We start from the raw sequence: 18,062 nt of genomic DNA, 5'->3' as shown, positions 1-18,062 counted from the left end.
AAGCCGTAAAGGACAAGATAATTTGACAGTATGTGCCCGAGTAACCTAATCCTCCTGTTAGGCCCTGCCTCCTCCGACTTTACCACTTCCGAACAATGTAGTTATATCATGAATCTGTCAAAGGATCAATCCAGCAATCCAGTCAATAAATCAGAGTGCTCATGCAGTGATCTCTGGAAATGCCCTCAACAGGAATATTCAGAGGTGTGCTCTGCAATCTTCTGGGTATTTTTTTTTTTTTTAAACCCAATCAGCTTGACAGTTAAGATCAGCCATGGCAGCAAGGAAGTTTCTCCTGTGGCTAGACTCCCTCTGGTGGCCTGGGCAGTAAATGCAGCAAGGAGACATCAAGGGACCCCTTTTAGGCAGTGCTGAAATGCAGAGCAGTAAGTCAGCCTTGCAAAATGACCCCCAGCTTGGAGAAGTTGGCATACTGTGCTCAAGAGAATTGCTATTCTGAAAACTGGGGCAGAAATTCAGTTGGAGGTGTGTGTGCCTAGGAGAGTGTGAGCTTCTTGTGTAGAGATTTACTAGAATAAGTGTGGGGAGAGGGCAATTCTGCTTCTTTGTCCACTTTTGTTTCCGATTTCCTCATCTGGGCAGTCCTCTCCATCTGCCACAGACTCTGGTCTTTGGTTTTCTGTTTCTGAAGCCTAAATCTGGGCTGAATTTATCGCGGGCAAAGACCTCATGAAGGGAGGCAGTGACCCTGAGTAACAAACACAGAGATGGAGTGAGGGGTGGGTTTCCTCTAAGAGAGCAGTACCAGGCTCCCCAAGCAGAAGGGAAATGAAGAGCAGAGTAAAGAAGAGGGTACCAGTTTCCTGAGGGCCAGGGCCACCCTGAAGAGTGAAGTCTGCCTTCATTTTCCACCTACATTCTTGGACATGCTGTGGGGAAGCTGGAAGAGACACATTCGTGTCTTGTACTTTTCTGGTCTCAGGGTGTTCATGATGACATCACTCTGGCTTTTGCCTTGCAGGACTCCCTCACTGTTCAGTGTGAATGTTTTCTATCAGGCAGTCACAGTAGCCTAAGGTGTCTACAGACACCGAACAGAGTGTGCCCCTCCCCCTGCTCCGTCTATGGGCTTACCGTGCGGTTATGATACAATGCTCAAAAGACAGCAGGAAGAGTCTCCTCACACACCATGCATTGTGGGGAGCTGCCTCCTCACTGGCATCGATGGAGAAGACAGCCGCCTAGAGAAGTGACAGGATCCTGTGACAGGGTCTGTGCTCTGGATAAATGCACTTCAGGAAGTGTGTGTGAGTGCATGTGTATAATTCAGCTTTGGGGGTTTGTGGTAATTTTCTAGCTAGAGAATCTTAGTTGCTTTCTTTCCCCCCAAGGAGGTGAATTTTGCAAGAGAATCATAGCGATATTGACTTAGCAAGTTGACATCAGTGAGAGGCAGAATCAATTCCTAGAATTTCCTATCAGGCTTCTTGTGATTTAAAGTAATTAAATGTATTTATTGCTTAGACAATGTTAAGATTTCTGTAGCTTTTAGCCAAAAGCAATCTTACCAGATACAATGCATTTTCTTTTTGTCAGCTTTTGTATTAAAGCATGTTAAGAAAACAGGTGGAATTCTCTATTTTGGCTGGAATTGTAATTGCTTTTTTGCACTGTAATTTATTGATGGAGAGAAGGAGATGGTTTCCCAAGTCCAGGACAAGTTGAGCTTGCCATCTTCTCCCTTTCTCCTTTTCTTCCTGGTTGAATTATCATTAACAACATCAGCTGTAGCCAAATGTCTTCTGAGTAGTTGTGTTTGTGTCTGTGGGTTAGTGCTGCCCTCAGTCGGGGCGGCCCTCAGTCGGGGCGGCCCTCAGCCTCGGTTAAAGAAACGTCTATTTGCAGTGGGTGAGAGCTAATGCAGAAACTCATAATTGGTCAAAGTGCTGAGAATAAGAAACTGTTGAAGGCTGAGCCCTAAAGGGGTGTTTATCACCAACTGTGAGGCCCAGGAGACACTGGAAGAGGAGGCTGAAGACAATGTAAGACCTGGGGGATGGGGAAGAGTGCCCAGAAGTGCTGACTTCTGGGTATGACATGGCGGCTCTTACAGTCGTGAACACATTGACAGCTGTGATTACCTAAAGAAGACTGGCTCCTTCAGCATCCCATCAGGGACAATTGAGAGGCTCATGTGCCCCTGCCCCCCCCAGGAGCTACAGCCGGGTAATGGTTGCTGGGGAAGGGGGAGTCATTTTCTGAAATGGTGTTACCGCTGAAGTTTCCCATGCTGCCCATTCTTCTACAAGCAACACTCAACTCAACGGGCTACACAGAAGACATGAAGGCAGGAGGGGAACTGACTGGAAAGAGGAAGGGGTGAAGAGGGGCGGGAGGGAGTGTTAGTTACTTTTCTGTTGTTGTGGCAAACACCACAACCAATGGCAACTTATGGAAGAGGGAGTTTCTTTTGACTTATGGTTCCAGAAGGTCAGAGTCCACCATGGCAGGCAGAGGTGGGGTAACAAGTAGCAAGCATGGTGGCCAGAGCAGAAAACAGAGAGAATACATCTCTTACAGCAAGCATGGAGCAGAGCCTGAACTGGAAGAAGGGAGAGGTCACATACTCTCAAAGCCCGCTTCACAGTGACGTACTTCTTTCAGCTAGGTCACACCTCCTACACCTCCCCAAACAGTGCCACTAACTGGGTTCTAAGTGCTCAAACACCTGAGCCTATCCTATGTGTCTTAGTTTCTGTTGCTGCGATAAAACTTCATGACAAAAGGCAGTGTTGGGAGGAAAGGGTTTATTTTGCTTACCCTTAATTCCACATACATCACAGTTCCACCATCAAAGGAGGTCAGGACAGGAACTCAAACAGGGCAGGAACCTGGAGGCAGGAAATGATGCAGAAGCTATGGAGGAGTGCTGCTTATTGGCTTATTCCTTGTGGCTTGCACACACTGCTTTCTTACAGTACCCAGGACCACCAGCCCAGGGATGGCAGCTCCCATAGTGAGTTGAGCCTTCTCACACCAATCATAAATCAAGAAAATGTACCACAGACTTGCCCACAGGCCAATCTGGTAGGGGGACTTTCTCAATCAAAGTTTCCTCTTCCCAAATGACTCCTGTTGTAGAATATTACTTTAACTGTGTAAAGGTGTGTTGTAGTCAGAAGGTTCTTGGGTCCTGCCCGGCCCTTCAGGCGGTCCAGACAAATCTCTCTCACCTGAAGTTCTGCAGCTGTTGGGACCCAAGTAAACATACAGAGGCTTATATTATTTACAAACTGTATGGCCTAATGGCTCAGGCTTCTCGCTGGCTAGCTCTTACCGGTGCTTTCACATCTTGCTTCTCCTGGTGGTGCTGACGTCTCCCCCTCTTCTCCTTTCTTCTCTTCATATATCTGCTTAGATTTCTTGTTTGCCTCTAAGCTGCCTTGCCATAGGCCAATGCAGCTTTATTTATCAACCAGTCATAGCAACACATATTCACAGCATATAGAAAGACATCCCACAGCACTTCCCCCTTTCTGTCTAATCAAAAAGGGAAGTTTTAACTTTAACATAGTAAAATTACATATAATAGAACAGCTATCAAGCAGGAATTACAGTTACAATATCTAGCCAAGTTGCTGTTCAAGTCCTTGCTTCCCTCTGAAACTTTGAGCTGGGTCTCCATGGCCTCCTTTGCTCTCAGAACTACTGTCTTCCAGTCTTCCAGGCTTCTACTAAAATGGTCATCTAAGATCTGCTAACAGCATTCAGTTGGTTTTCTAGTCCAAAGTTCCAAAGCCTTCCACATCCCTCCAAAAACGACATGGTCAGGTTCTTCAAAGCAACACCCTCTTCTGGTACTAACTCCTGCACTAGCTGATGCTGCGATAAAACATCACAACTCAGGCCACTTAGGGAGGACAGAGGTTATTCAGCTTCTGGCTCAGGAGGACTGAAAGTGCATCACGGCGGCAGCAGCAGGCACGGTGGCAGCAACAGGAGGCTGAGAGCAGTAGATGATGGATCAATTTAAATTCATTTCCATAGGACACATGAACAAGTAAAGCTTCCCATACCAAATAAACAATCACACTTATTAATCTGAAGGTTAAAGATCATGCAACAAGAAGATACCGCTTTTGACCTCCCAGAGGTTAAAAGGGACAGTCTTGTCCCTCCAAAGACAGTTTTATAACGACAAGATGCTAATTAAGTTTAAGGATACTAAGCAAGACCTTTCCCTGAGACCTGGAGAGGACTAATACTCTTAGTTTCAGCAAGGTACAGTTCTCTTTTTTCTTTATAAAGAACGCGTTGAAGTCTTGCTTAGAGCTTTGTCTTTGCGGTGCTCACCCCGCCATTAACAACTGCGGCCTCTGACTTAGCTTTAATTAGTTAAGGCTAAATTTAAGGAATTTGGGTTATAATGTTTTCCTGGTCAACAGATAGTGGTTGCCTCAGTAATTTGCAGGGGAGCTGCGCATGTTAAGATGCTAACCCTTTGCCACGCATATTAAAATATTTTTCTCTGGGTTTTAAAAATTGTTTAATGATATTTTCATGCCTCACAGGTAACTTTGGAAACTTTGATCTGGAATTTATTTTGATTTAAGAGATAAATTAGAAGGTCAGGAATGTGGCCTTTGGTGCAGGATGTGTATAGCATGCAAAAGGCCCAGTGCTGGGGGAAGATAAGAAGTTAGGAATCCAAGTTTATTTGGAAAGTAACTGGTTTTTTTTTCTGTAATAGAATACCTGACCAAAACAAAAACAAAAACAAAAAACAACTTAGAGGATGAAGCGGTTTATTTTGGTGTATAGTTCCAGAGGAGACACCGACCATCATGATGGAGAAGGCATGGTAGAAGTCAGGAAGCAGAGTGATCACATTTCATCTTAACGTGGGAAGCCATAGAGAGAGTAGATGGGGGTCAAGCTCTCAAACCTCAAGGCCCACCTCCAGTGATGTACTTCCTGTAGCAAGGCTCCATATCCTAACCCATAACCTCCCCAATCATGGGCAACAACTGAGGACCAAGTATTCAAATACATGAGCTGATGGGGACATCCTCATTCAGACCATACAAGTAGCCAATGCACTGTCTTTAAAATACATTTTATTGAGTATACCACTCTCCACAGCTTTGAAATGCTATCTTCTTCCTACAAAGTCCTGTCTTCTTGCCCCATATAATGGCTGGTTATTGAAGATGGTTAAAGTATGGTACCAATGTCTCCTTGCTTCTGTTTGTGGAGTTTGTGTTTGGTTCACTCCTCTGTTTATAGATACTTCTATGTTTATGATGGGATTATGTCTGGATAAATGCATTATGTTGAACATATGGGTCGAAAGTTGAGGATCCGTTTCATCACTATAGCCCCTGCACATCATAGCTTAGAAGCCTGGCATCCTGTAGAGTGCTGACTGTTTTCCCTCATGATCTTAGGGTAGACTGGGGGGGGGCTTGGTGGTGCTGGCCAGCATCATAAATTAGAATTATATCACACATCAGTGGTCTTGGAAAACATTTCAATTCAAAATTTGAAGCGTGGTTTCTACTGAATGGAGGTTTCTTGAACGCCATTATAAAATCAAAGATCTGTAAGTTGAATTATTCTAAATTGCCCTAAACAGGGGACTCACTGTACACACCCACACCATTTTCCTCAGGCAGTGTCCTTTGTGTGTATGTGTGTGTGTATGTGTGTTCGTATGCACATGCATGCACACATGCATGCTCATGCTGGAGATTGAACCTAGGACATTGGACATGTTAGATGCTGCTCTATCACTGAACTATATACCAAATTCCACACAGTCTATCTTTAAAAGAATGTCTTGGTAGTTTGTATACTTTGAGTCTTCCAGATTGATTTTTAAAAACTAGATCTTACTATTCCAGGCATTTTTTCCTGTATTGATTTTTTTTTGCAAGAAAATAAATTATAAAAGTTACATGTATTTGCTAGAATGAATTCAAGCAACAGAGACAAATAGAGCCTTGACTTCTCACCCCATGCCAAGCCTCATCCCTGCCCCCATCCCTGCCTACAGCTCCTATCAGGTATCTGTGGGGCACCCTTTCCCGCCTGTTCCTACTCTTCTATATAAACACATTTATCTTGTGGCTCCCAGTCACGTGATGCTTGGAGTAGCAGTTCTCAATCAGTGTTTGGAAGGAAACATTTCCTTCCACTTTTCTGACTTTCATGCCGTTAGCACCTGAGCACACCAGTGTTTTGTATGTGCACCATGCTTAGTGTATCCCATGACACACACAGTGTGAAGTTCACCACCTTCCTCACAGAGACAGCGTGAGACATCTCATGATAACAGGATGGAATCTAAAGACAGTGTCACAACTTTTCTCAGAGTACTCCTCAACACTAGAGCCTGTGTCTTAGTGTGCTTCCTACGACTGTGATAAAACAGCACGGTGAAAAGCAATGTGGGGAAGGGAAGGGTTCTTGGCCTGCATGTTCTGATCACAGTCCATCACTGAGGGAAATCAAGGCAATAACTGAAACAGGGCAGAGTCTGGAGGGGAACTGAAGCACAGGCCATCGAAGAACACTGACTTTTGCTCAGCCTAGTTTCTCATACAACCCAGAACTATATGACCAGGGCTGGCGCTAGCCACAGCGGGCTGGGCCCTCCCACATCAGTAATTAATCAAGAAATCCCCTCTCCCCTCAGACTTGCCCATAGACCAGTCTGATGGAGGTAGTTTTTTGGTTGAAGTTCTCTCTTCCCAAATGACCATGGCTTGTGTCAAGTTGGCAAATATATATATATATATATATATATATATATATATATATATATATATATACATATATACATATATATATATATACATAAACAAATATATGTATATATATATATATCTAACCAGGACAGCCTAAAAGTATAAGTTCCCTTGCCAATGAGTTTGGGAAACACTTGGTAGTATAGTTTCTTTTTGAATATTTGTAATCCAATGTGACATATCAGAAAATCTATTAGATCCTATCATAAAAGATTTACTCTGTCTGCCCAGTGGCATCCAAAACTGATCAGAAAACCTTTTTCCATTTTGAGATGACACAGAACACAATTTGGGACAGATGATTGTGAGTGGCTTGGGATGAGATGGTGAGCACGCTAGTGATGCTCTCAGCTCTATGGCTTTCAGAATGACAGTGTCACTCACTGTGGCATAGAAAAGAAGACTGATTTTGGATACATTAAGTTTTGTCACCTCTGGGAGGGTGCATTGGAAATGTTTAGGAAGCTGGGGATATTTATGTCCGGGACTCGGGCAGGAGGTCACAGCTTGAGAACAAGGGTCAGAAAGTTTGCTTTGGATTAAAGCATGTTGTCAAAAAAAGCTCATTTTAAAATGCACATATATTACCTGGGAAGGGTAAGCACTAAATTATTAATACCTATTATATTATCATATTAGCTTCCTATCATTTGGAAACAGAGATCAGGCCTCTGTAGGAATGGAAATCAGGCCTGGCGAATTGTGAGTGAAGGGTCAACAAAGACAGTCCAAAGTGACAATCTGGGGCTTTTTAAAAACACGCTAAAGAGTTTACCAACTGCCCCACTGCCTCCGCATATTATTTATTTATTTTGAGACAGGGCCTCACTATATAGCCCTGACTGGCCTTGAACTTGTGATCTTCCTGTCTCACCTTCCCTAGTGATAGGGGTGTGTACCACCCTGCCTGGTTCTGTCCCATACATTCTATTTTCATGCTCTTTGATTGAGATCATAGCCCCTGCATGCCCCCAAACAACTTGGGGTTAGCTTCGAAGGGCAACACAAATTTAACAAGCCTTACATCACCCCGACTCCTGATGGCTGTCCTACTCAGTTCCCAGGTGACTATAGATTCAGGGAACATGGCTGGTGGACCACTCTCTCCCACTTCTGCAGGCGTCTTCCAAATTGAAACAAGAAGTCTAGGGAGAAGAGGACATGATTTGGTCAGCTATCTGCTTTCTTCCCAGTCTGGGTCCTGTTGAAGCAAAGGTATGGGGTGCGGGAAGACACAGCATAGACTTTCTTTTTCTGGGGTTGCCCTCACTGCTGACCAGGTGACCTAAGAGCAAGCACACTATGTCCTCTGCCATAGCACTCAAAAAGGGATGATAATGCTAGCTTTTCTCACCTCCCAGGATCATGCAGAAGTCAGGAAGATAAATAGCTGTGTGAGTCAGTGGGAAGGATGAAAGGACTCTAAATCTGAGATATTTCCATGGCTGCATTTTAATATGGCTACCACCAGGTATCCTGAAGGTGGCAGTTCTCCCAAGGGGGTTTAATCATCTGGGCTCACCATCGGGCGGACTCGATTTAACCTATGTGTTCCGGTTGATTGGGTTATTGTGTGTAGATTGCAGGGATTTCAAGCTCGACTCCATCTTTTTCCTTTTGATATAATTTTAATGAGATTTCCCCATTCTTTTGTTGCGTGGCAGGCTACTGCTAGAATAAATATAAAGTTTTTAGAAATGCAAGAAACAGGAGGTCTGGGAAGATGGAAAAATGTGGAGGGAGAGGCAGGGGCTGAGGGTGAGAGGGGTACTTCTCAGGTCCGCATGCTTCTTCTCTTGATGGATTTGGGATGCCTGGGGCCTGGCTTCATGTGCCCTGTACTCTGGAAGATAAGAGCGGAGACCTCACTAAGGCCATTGAAAAAATGTCTTTGTTAATTGCTTAAAGAGGCCACATTCCTTCCAGGAAGCTCCACCACCAGGCCTAAGAATCCAGGTTTTTCTTTGACTTGTGCAGCGGAAAAACATCTACAAGGTCTGGATTCTCCCTTCTCTGTGACCTCTGGTGCTCTTCTTTGAGAGGGAAGTTGTGTGGGTTATAGTATAGACACTGGAGATGTCAGTGTCTAAGTCAATGAGATGGGCATTTTAGAAGAGCCTACTTTTCCTTAGATCAATCCAGGTGACATTTAAAGTCCATTCATTGGGGGATACAAACTGTTATTCATCAGTTGAGTCCCCCTGAGGAGGACAAGCAATTGCCAGTGAAGAGAATGTCCTTGCCCAGCAGGTGGTTTCACTCAAAGATCCATCCATTTCCATGTCCTTTGAAGTGTGTGTGTTCCCTGACCTTTGAATGTGTGTGCAAGCATATGCATGCTCTTGTGTGTGTGTGTGTGTGTCTGTCTGTCTGTCTGTCTGTCTGTCTGTCTCAGGGTAGGGAATGTAGGGGATGGGAACATCACTTCAAATATCTCACTTGACATCGTTTCTTCTCAAAACAACTGAAAAAAGTCGAAGCCCAATCGCCTGTTCAACTTCTTCCTACTGTAGGCCTGCATCACTGGAGAGGATGCATGACTTCCGTGCATCGAGGGAGCAGTGTGTCAGCTTACTGAAATGACCGTCTTCCGTAAGTGTTCACCGTGTCGCTAGAGCAGAGTCTCAGTGGTCGGTCTTCTGTGACAGAATGCAAGGTTCGTTGTGTCAAACCAAGATGCAGAGAGCACTCGCGGACCCGGTTTACTAGAAGTGAAAGTCTGAGCAAAGAGGACACTAGAGGTCAGGAGTGGGCTCCAGCTAACACGGGACTCAAAACCCCCTAGTTTCCAAGTTCAGGGTCTCTTAATTATGCGAGTGCTGAGAGAGAGACGACGGACACTTCTCGGTCACAGGATGTCCATTGGCACGTGCCATCTCATCCTCTCTGTATCATATGTATGAGATATTGTTCATATTCATTATCCCTTAAGTGGTTCCTGACAACCCAAAGGTTATCTTGGGGAATTATTTTCCTCAGTGCTCATTCATGGCTCTATGGGACTACTCTACTGGGTTTCATTTTATTGTGGTCATTTTTGTTTGTTTGTTTGTTTGTTGGAGGGGGTTTATGCAATCTAAAGGTGGTCTGGGGCAGTTCAAGAGATGTTTTTTGTTTTTGTTTTTGTTTTTGTTTTTTGTTTTTTGGTTTTTTTTTGTTTTTTTCGAGACAGGGTTTCTCTGTGTAGCTTTGCGCCTTTCCTGGAACTCACTTGGTAGCCCAGGCTGGCCTCGAACTCACAGAGATCCGCCTGGCTCTGCCTCCCGAGTGCTGGGATTAAAGGCGTGCGCCACCACCGCCCGGCTAAGAGATGGTTTTTATTTTGGATTGGCCACTAGGTCTCAGAGTTAGCCTTTCTGTATGACTCAGTCATCCACATCTGATCACACCTTTCCTCCTGAACCAAATGTTTCCCTTCCCACAGCTTGCTTGTCCTGTGTCTTCTCTGTGGATTAAAGCTCTTTGCTGAGGTTATAGATTGAGTATCAAGTTTCCTTCAAGTGCTCCTGTATTTGGGCTTGATCTCTATCTAGCAGGTCAGTCAGATGTTTCATCACGAGGGCTCCAGCCTAATCAATGAATTAATCTATTAGTAGATCATAACTTGACTGCATTACTGGGAGTTGATAGAATCTTCCTGAAGCAGGTACTCGTTAGAAAAAGTATATTATTGAAAGTGTGTTTTGGTGGCACTACATCTTTTCCAAGGTGCCAGGCCCTTCCTTGGCCCATCTCTCCTTTTTCACCATTAGGTAAGAAGCCCCGATCTACCGCATTCTTCCACTGAGAAGCCGTGTCTCGCCACAGAATGAGAAACAGTGGGCCCGCCAGCCAGGCAGATCTCAAAAGCAGTGGGTTGGAATGACTCTCCCCTCCTTAAGTTGCTTGATTTTCTCAGGTATTTGACACAGGGATAACGAAGCCAGCTAACACAGTGAGATGCACACAGGTCTCAGAGCTACTCTCCGTTGAGCTCCCCGCACAGTATGCGCATCACACATGTTCATGTGTTTTGCTGTTGCTGTTTTTTTTTCCTTCTCTCTAATTCCAGTCCAGAAGGTAGAGAAAGAATTTTGTTTTCCTCTCCTACTGGGTCAAGAAAGATGCTGGTACCTGATATATCGTAGGGTGGACCACTGAGATTATCCAATAGGTCAGGTAGGCATTAGGTATTAGTTTTTCCATTTTCTGGTAAGACTCAAAGAGATGGAGTAAATTGTTAAACTCAACAGCTTACAGTAGCTTGGCCAAAATCTGGGCCTGAGTCTGCTCCTTGTACAGCAACCAAGTTTTCTTTGGTTTGATTCATGCTGGTTATATTAGTCTGTTTCCTCTTGCTGTAACAAGACCCGAGACTGGGTATTTTATTTAAAAAAGATGTTCAGTTGGCTCACAGTTTAGAAAAGCTAAAAGTCCAAGAATGAGGGGCTCCATCTGCTTGCTCTCTGGTAGGGTTGCTGGTGATCACATGACCAACAGTGGAGGGGTAAATGGTACCTGCTGAACTTGTAAGGTGGCCTCACTCTATAACAGTGTGCTCTTACACTTTCTGAGGGCAGTGATTACCCTTTCCACCATAACCGGCCCAATCATGCTTTGGGGTGTGGTATCCTAAAACATATCGGAACAACTGTAGCGACAGAGAGGTATTTCCTCATGCTTTATCTCTGGATTGGCTGTCTGGAAGTGAGTACCCAGGAAAGGCTTGCCATGAGTCAAGTGTCAGCATTTTCAGACAGTAAAGGATAAGAGAGGGGTCCTAGAAGTCATATATATATATATATATATATATATATATATATATATATATATATATATATTCTCTTGTTTAAAAGACTCCTCGCCAATCTTTTAGTTCTTACTATGCTAGAGTTCTTTTGTGTAGTTTGTGAGGTCTCTGAAGAAAGGAAGGTAATTTTTGTGGGGAACACAGAGAGTTCCCACTAACAAGCCTGAGCATCCAGGAAAGGAGAGCTCACCAAATGACCTAGAAAGTCATTCTTACATTTTACCAACTCCCTCAGCACCATGACTTTTATCTAATGATTTTATTTTATGAACTTGAGTATGTTTTCAGCAGGACATTCCAGAAACTGAGTAGGCTCCATTTTTTCCCTCTCTACAATACAGTATTCTGTCTTTGATGAGGGTACTGTATTCTCTGGCATGTGTAAGTTAATACTTCTGTTAAGACAGACTCTATTCTTATCTGTGCCAAGAATGACAATAGTGTGCCTGAAAGAGTGGGCAGGGTCTGCAACTGTGGATGTCTTCATGATTCTAGGACATAATCAACCAGGGCTGAGTGAACCATCAGTTAGTCCTGGGAGTGAGGAGTGTGGGAACAGTGTTTACGGTGTGACTGTTGGTTTTTCTTATTACTTGGGGACAACTTTGGTGATGTCTTTGAGGACAGAAACTGCTCACTGTAATTTGACTTACTTTGCTCTGCCAATTTTACTAACTGTTTCCTTGGAGCATTTTACAGCTGCCAGCATGGGAACACCACCGTCAGTTCACAGCCTCTGGAGGTGCGTGAGCACAAAGAATCCCGTTCCCCTGGCTCCAGGCTCTAGATCAGTGGTTCTCAATCTTGAGTGTACATTAGAATACCCCGAGGGGCCGTTAGAAACACCAATGGCTGGGCCCATCCCAGGAGAGTCGGATGTAATTGGTCTAAGTGGGACCCTATCATTGGTATTTTTCAACAGCCCCCTAAGTGATCCTAATGAGCAGCCAGAATTGGGAACCGCTGCTCTGGATGGTTGCTTCATCCTACATAACCCGTCAACTGGAGTCTCGATGGCTTCTGGGGCTGTGTGAATACATGATGCCTTTGTGGGAATCAGAATGAGTTGCTTCTATACTGCACACACTGGAACAGTGTGCTGTTTCTTTTAGATTGACATGGCTACATGAGTACTCAGTTTGGCCTCAGCTCTGCATGTCAGTCCTGGTGACTTCCAACTCAGGGTCCGCCTTGGGTCTTCGGGCTTTAGCACACTTTCTTCTAAGGCTGTCTCCTGGGTCTTGGCCTCCCAACATTCAAAGAAAGGTAGAGGGAACACTCCTGGAGGGGGTGCTCTGAGCAGCTCATTGGGTCCTCCCCTCAGCTAGTCAGTCCCAACTGGTAGATATTCTACAAACTATCATTTAAAGTTCCTGGGGAGTGTTCTGACAGCACACAGTGAATAAAGAAACATTTTTGAAAGAAAATCTGCTAAGTCTCTATAAAAATAGTTGAAAGTTCTGGAATTTGAGCCACAAGTCCCCTTTACCCTCATCCTGAGCTGGGTGTGATGAAATCTCTACTCTAGAGGGTTGCAGGCCAGAAGACTGACTGACTTTCACTCACTCTCTCCTTCTTCACTGGAGCTCAGAGCGACAGTTTCTTCCTTCAGAGGAACAGCCTTTAGTGTTTCTCCTGGTCTCCCCCTCACACCGTGCCATGAAGCTGGACCTCAGGCGAGTGCTGAGGTTACTTCAGGCACACTTACTCTCGCCCCAGCTCATCCACAGGGTTGACATTCCAGAAGGGAAGTCAAACCAAGGAGACTCCAAGTGCTCTTCCTTCCCAGTGCCTCACTCTTTTTTTTTTTTTTTTTTATTAATTTATTTTGCAATACAATTCAGTTCTACATATCAGCCACGGATTCCCTTGTTCTCCCCCCTCCCGTCCCCCTCACCTTCCCCCCACCCCCCCCCCCCCCCATTCCCATCTCCTCCAGGGCAAAGCCTTCCCCACAGACTGAGGTCAACCTGGTAGACTCAGTCCAGGTAGGTCTAGTCCCCTCCTCCCAGGCCGAGCCAAACAATCCTGCATAGGCCCCAGGTTTCAAACAGCCAACTCATGCAATGAGCACAAGACAGCCCGAACTGACCAGTGCCTCACTCTTAAGGGGGAAACGGGTCTGTGCTTTCTGCTCCAGAGCTGAGGCTCAGAGCCCCGCCCCCGAAAGGCCTAGTATAAGACCAGAGAGCGCCCCACCCCATCTCTCCCCACCCGGTCTCACCTTAGGGCACTCATTTTCTTTACAATTGAATACAGTGAAGTTCCAGCTTGAGAGCGCTTCTGAGAACGTGGAGGTATGGGTAGTGAGCTGTTCTAAAGAAGCAGGCAACGTCACAGTAGCAACAATCTAAAGCACCGATCGGAAAGAATTCGGAGGAGAGTTGGCCAAGGAGAGATATCCCGGATGGGAGACACATCAAAGGCTGTCTTTGAGAATAGGTTCCGATCTAATTGGATTTGACAATAGGATAATTTATGGCCCAGAGTGTTGTCAAAAGCAGTAAGTCATCGTGTAGTCGGCGGGTGGTGCTTAAGAGATGAGTGAGACACAGCAGAGATGAACATTAGGGGCTAAAAGTAGATCATGGAATGGAACAATAGGAGCCACCTCAGGGTGACTGTGTGTGTACCCCACAGCGCACCCTCTGAGGAGCGGCGGCAGAGTCAGGAGAAAGAGACTTCACAGTAAGTCTCAGTCAGGACACTCTGGAATGGCATGCAAACAGAGATAAAGACAAGGCCCAGGGAAACAGTGGCGTGGGGCCCAGAGCTTAAAATCCATCACCTACATTTCCAGTGAAGGAATATCGCGTGGTATGTACAGAGGAACCGCTGCGTTTAACCCATGCATAGGAACAGAAGCAGAAGACAAAAGAGCCAGGTGTTAGACTGAACAAGTGTTCTGAGCAATTGTCATAAACATATAATAGCCGGGCGGTGGTGGCGCACGCCTTTAATCCCAGCACTCGGGAGGCAGAGCCAGGCGGATCTCTGTGAGTTCGAGGCCAGCCTGGACTACCAAGTGAGTCCCAGGAAAGGCGCAAAGCTACACAGAGAAACCCTGTCTCGAAAAACCAAAAAAAAAAAAAAAAAAAAAAAAAAAAAAAAAAAAACATATAATAATATCATATATGCTGGGGAGAGAGCTAAGTCAGTAAGGTCCCTGCCTTGCAGGCCTGAGGACCTGAGTTCAGTCCTCAGAACCCTCGTAAACAAAGCTGGCTACGGTAGCATGCTTTCTTAATTCTATTGCTGGGAGGTGGACAGTGGATCTGGGAGCCTCGCTGGCTAGCAAGCCTTCCCTTGCTGGTGAGTTGCAGACCAGTACAAGACCGTGTCTCAAAAACAGGAGGGAGGGTGTGTGGTGGTGTCCGAAGAAAGATACCTGAGATTGTCCTCAGGTCTCTGTGCACACCCCCATGCACAAATGAGCAAACACAAAAATTATCATATAACAAACATTAAAGAATGAAAGGAAATTATGCTTAAGGAAGTGAAGGATAATGGCAGGGATTCATCAGGTAGATACCACAGCAACAATCATGGCTATGTGAAAAGACAGATAACTGCTGGAGCTAAAGCAATGGCTCAAGGATTAAGAGCTCCTTCCTCTCTGCTCTTCCAGACGGCTGAGTTGGAGTCCCAGAACCACAGCAGGTTCTTAAAAATGCCTGTAGCTCCTGCTCCCCGGGGTCTGATGCCCCCTTCTGGCCTCTGCAGGCACTACACTCATGTTCACATCCTCCCCCACCCCCATAGACACATAATTAAAGACAAAATATTTTAAAAAGAACTGAGCATTTTTAAGTTGAGAAGTATAATAATCAACATGAAAAGTTGAAGGTGACTCAGCAGTATACCCGAGTTGATGTAAGGAGTGAGCTGAAAGATACATTCATAAAAATCATGTGGCCTATAAAACATAGAGAAAAAAGAATGATGAATAGTGATCTGACTTCAAAGAAATGTCCAACATCATTAATCACACTAACATGTAAAATGGGGATACTAGAGAGAGTTGAGAGAAAGCAGACAGCAGAAAGAAAAGTTTGAAAAAATATCTGAAAACATTTCGGATTTCATAAAAAAACCACTTTGCACACCCAAAAGTTCAGCAAATGAGAGGGAGAGAGAGAGAGAGAGAGAGAGGGAGAGGGAGAGGGAGAGGGAGAGGGGGAGGGGGGAGAGGGAGAGGGAGAGAGGGAGAGGGAGAGGGAGAGGGAGAGGGGGAGAGGGAGAGGGAGAGAGAGAGGGGGAGGGAAGGGGGGAGGGAGAGGGGGGAGGGAGAGGGAGAGTGGGGGGAGAGGGAGAGAGAGTGGGGAGGGAGAGGGAGAGGGAGGGAGAGAGAGATCCAGTACTTACCAATGCACACTAACATTAAAAGGTGGAGAGACAAAAATAAAGGGACATCTTAAAGTAACAGTATAAAAATGACACAAGGTGTACTAGAGAACCAATGCATCAACAGCTGATTTCACACTGGAATCTACGGGACCAGGTGGCAATGGTGGTATAAATCAAAGTACTGGAAGACAGAGAGGACAAAACCATATCCAGCAAAGCTGGTTTTTTTTGTTTTGTTTTGTCTTTTGTTTTTTATTTTTATTTTTTTTTAGTTTTTTGAGACAGGGTTTTGTCAGGGACAAGGATAGAATCTCTAGTTAGTGGAAAAATACAGACCCCCCCATAAGACAGGGAACTAGATCATCTTACAGTCAGGTTGCCTAGCAACAGGACATTGAGGCAGAGCCCTTGACCCTTTCACTCTGTAAACATCCTATACAAACATCCTGTTAGCTTGCCCCACCTTATGCAGATGACAGCTTCTTGCTCCCCCCACCCTGCAGGAACTATATAAACCCTCTTGGAGAAAAATAAAGTGGCACCTTGATCAGAATCTAGACTTGGTGTATTTCCTTTGTATCTCCTGTCCCTATCATTCCGTCCTTAGGGTGGTCGAGAACCCATTGTAGCCCTGCAGGCGGGGCAGGGTTTCTCTGTGTAGTTTTGGTGCCTGTCCTGGATCTCATTCTGTAGCCCAGGCTGGCCTTGAACTCACAGAGATCCGCCTGCCTCTGCCTCCCGAGTGCTGGGATTAAAGGCGTGCGCCACCACCGCACAGCCAAACTGTCTGTTTTTAAAGCTGGTTCCTAACTTCATTCTACTGTGTTCCAAAAACCATACTGTGTATGATTCATTTTAAATTCATGTAACTTGTTTCATAGTACCATTTAACTTGGGAACAGTGTATATGCTGCTAGTGGATGGAACATTCTATAGATGTCAGAGCCTGTGGAAATTTGTTATTAGTTACATTTGTTGCTATAACAAAACGTCCCAACCATGGAGGCTTACACAAGAGTTTATTGTTGGCTTATAGTTCCAGAAGGTCAGAGTCCATAATGCTGGGGACATTGTGGCAGCAGGCGGCAGGCAGGATGCTGGAGCAGGAACGGGAACTCATGTCTTCAACTGCAAGCATGAAGCAGAAAGAGAGAGAGGGAGGGAATGAGGGAGAGAGAGAGGAGAGTTAAAGAGAGAGGGAGAGAGAGGGAGGGAGAGGGAGGAGAAATGGAGAGAGAGGGAGGGAGAAACAGAGGGAGGGAAAGAGAGGAGGGAGAGAGAGAGGGAGGGAGAGAGAGGGGGAGTTAAAAGAGAGAGGGAGGGATGGAGAGAGGGAGGGAGAGAGAGAAAGAGGGAGAGAGAGGGATGGAGAGAGACAGGGAAGGAGAGTGGTATCTAGAAGTAGGCAAGACTTCTTAAAGCCCACCCCCAGTGTCACACTTCCTCCAGCAAGGTCCCACCTACACCTCCCCTAAACAGCTGCATCCACTGAGGATCAAGTGTTCAAATGCTCGAGACTGTGGGGGACATTTCTCATGTGAAGCTACTGCCACAAACCCAAAGTGAAAGCACAGATGAAATCCCATTGCTGGTGAACGAACACGCCTTAAAAGTGGTTATAAAAGAGTTTGAAAGCGAAACCAGATAGTGCTTTGATTCTGCAAAAAACGTCAGTGCTGAGAAGGGTCAGAGTAACATGTAGATAATTGTAAGAGCAATTACGAATGTGCTTCTCCGTTCTTCATTGAATCTCTTTGAAAGCAGTCTGTTTGGCCTGTGCATCTCTATCTACCTACCTATCTATCTATGTATCTATCTATGTATCTATCTATGTATCTATGTATCTATGTATCTATGTATCTATCTATCTATCTATCTATCCATCTATCTCTCTTTCTCTCTCTCTATTTCTCTATCTATCATCTATCTATCCTCCCTATTTATCTCTCATCTATTTATCTACCATCTATATATTATCTATCATCTCTCTCTATCTATCTCTCTATCTATCATCTCTCCATTTCTCTGTCTCTCTCTATCATCTCTCTACTGTCTATCTCTGTGTTACTGGGCCTGTTGTTTAGAAAGGGATATCTGGTAGTAATAGCACAAAGCATGTGGCCGAGTAGAACTGATATGAAATAACACTAGCTGGT

This window comes from Peromyscus californicus, unplaced genomic scaffold (genome assembly GCF_007827085.1).
Source record: "Peromyscus californicus insignis strain IS unplaced genomic scaffold, ASM782708v3 Scaffold_17__1_contigs__length_78620276, whole genome shotgun sequence".
NCBI classification, from domain to species: Eukaryota; Metazoa; Chordata; class Mammalia; order Rodentia; family Cricetidae; genus Peromyscus; species Peromyscus californicus.
The sequence above is the reverse complement of the archived record's forward strand: the minus strand, read 5'-3'. Positions refer to the sequence as shown.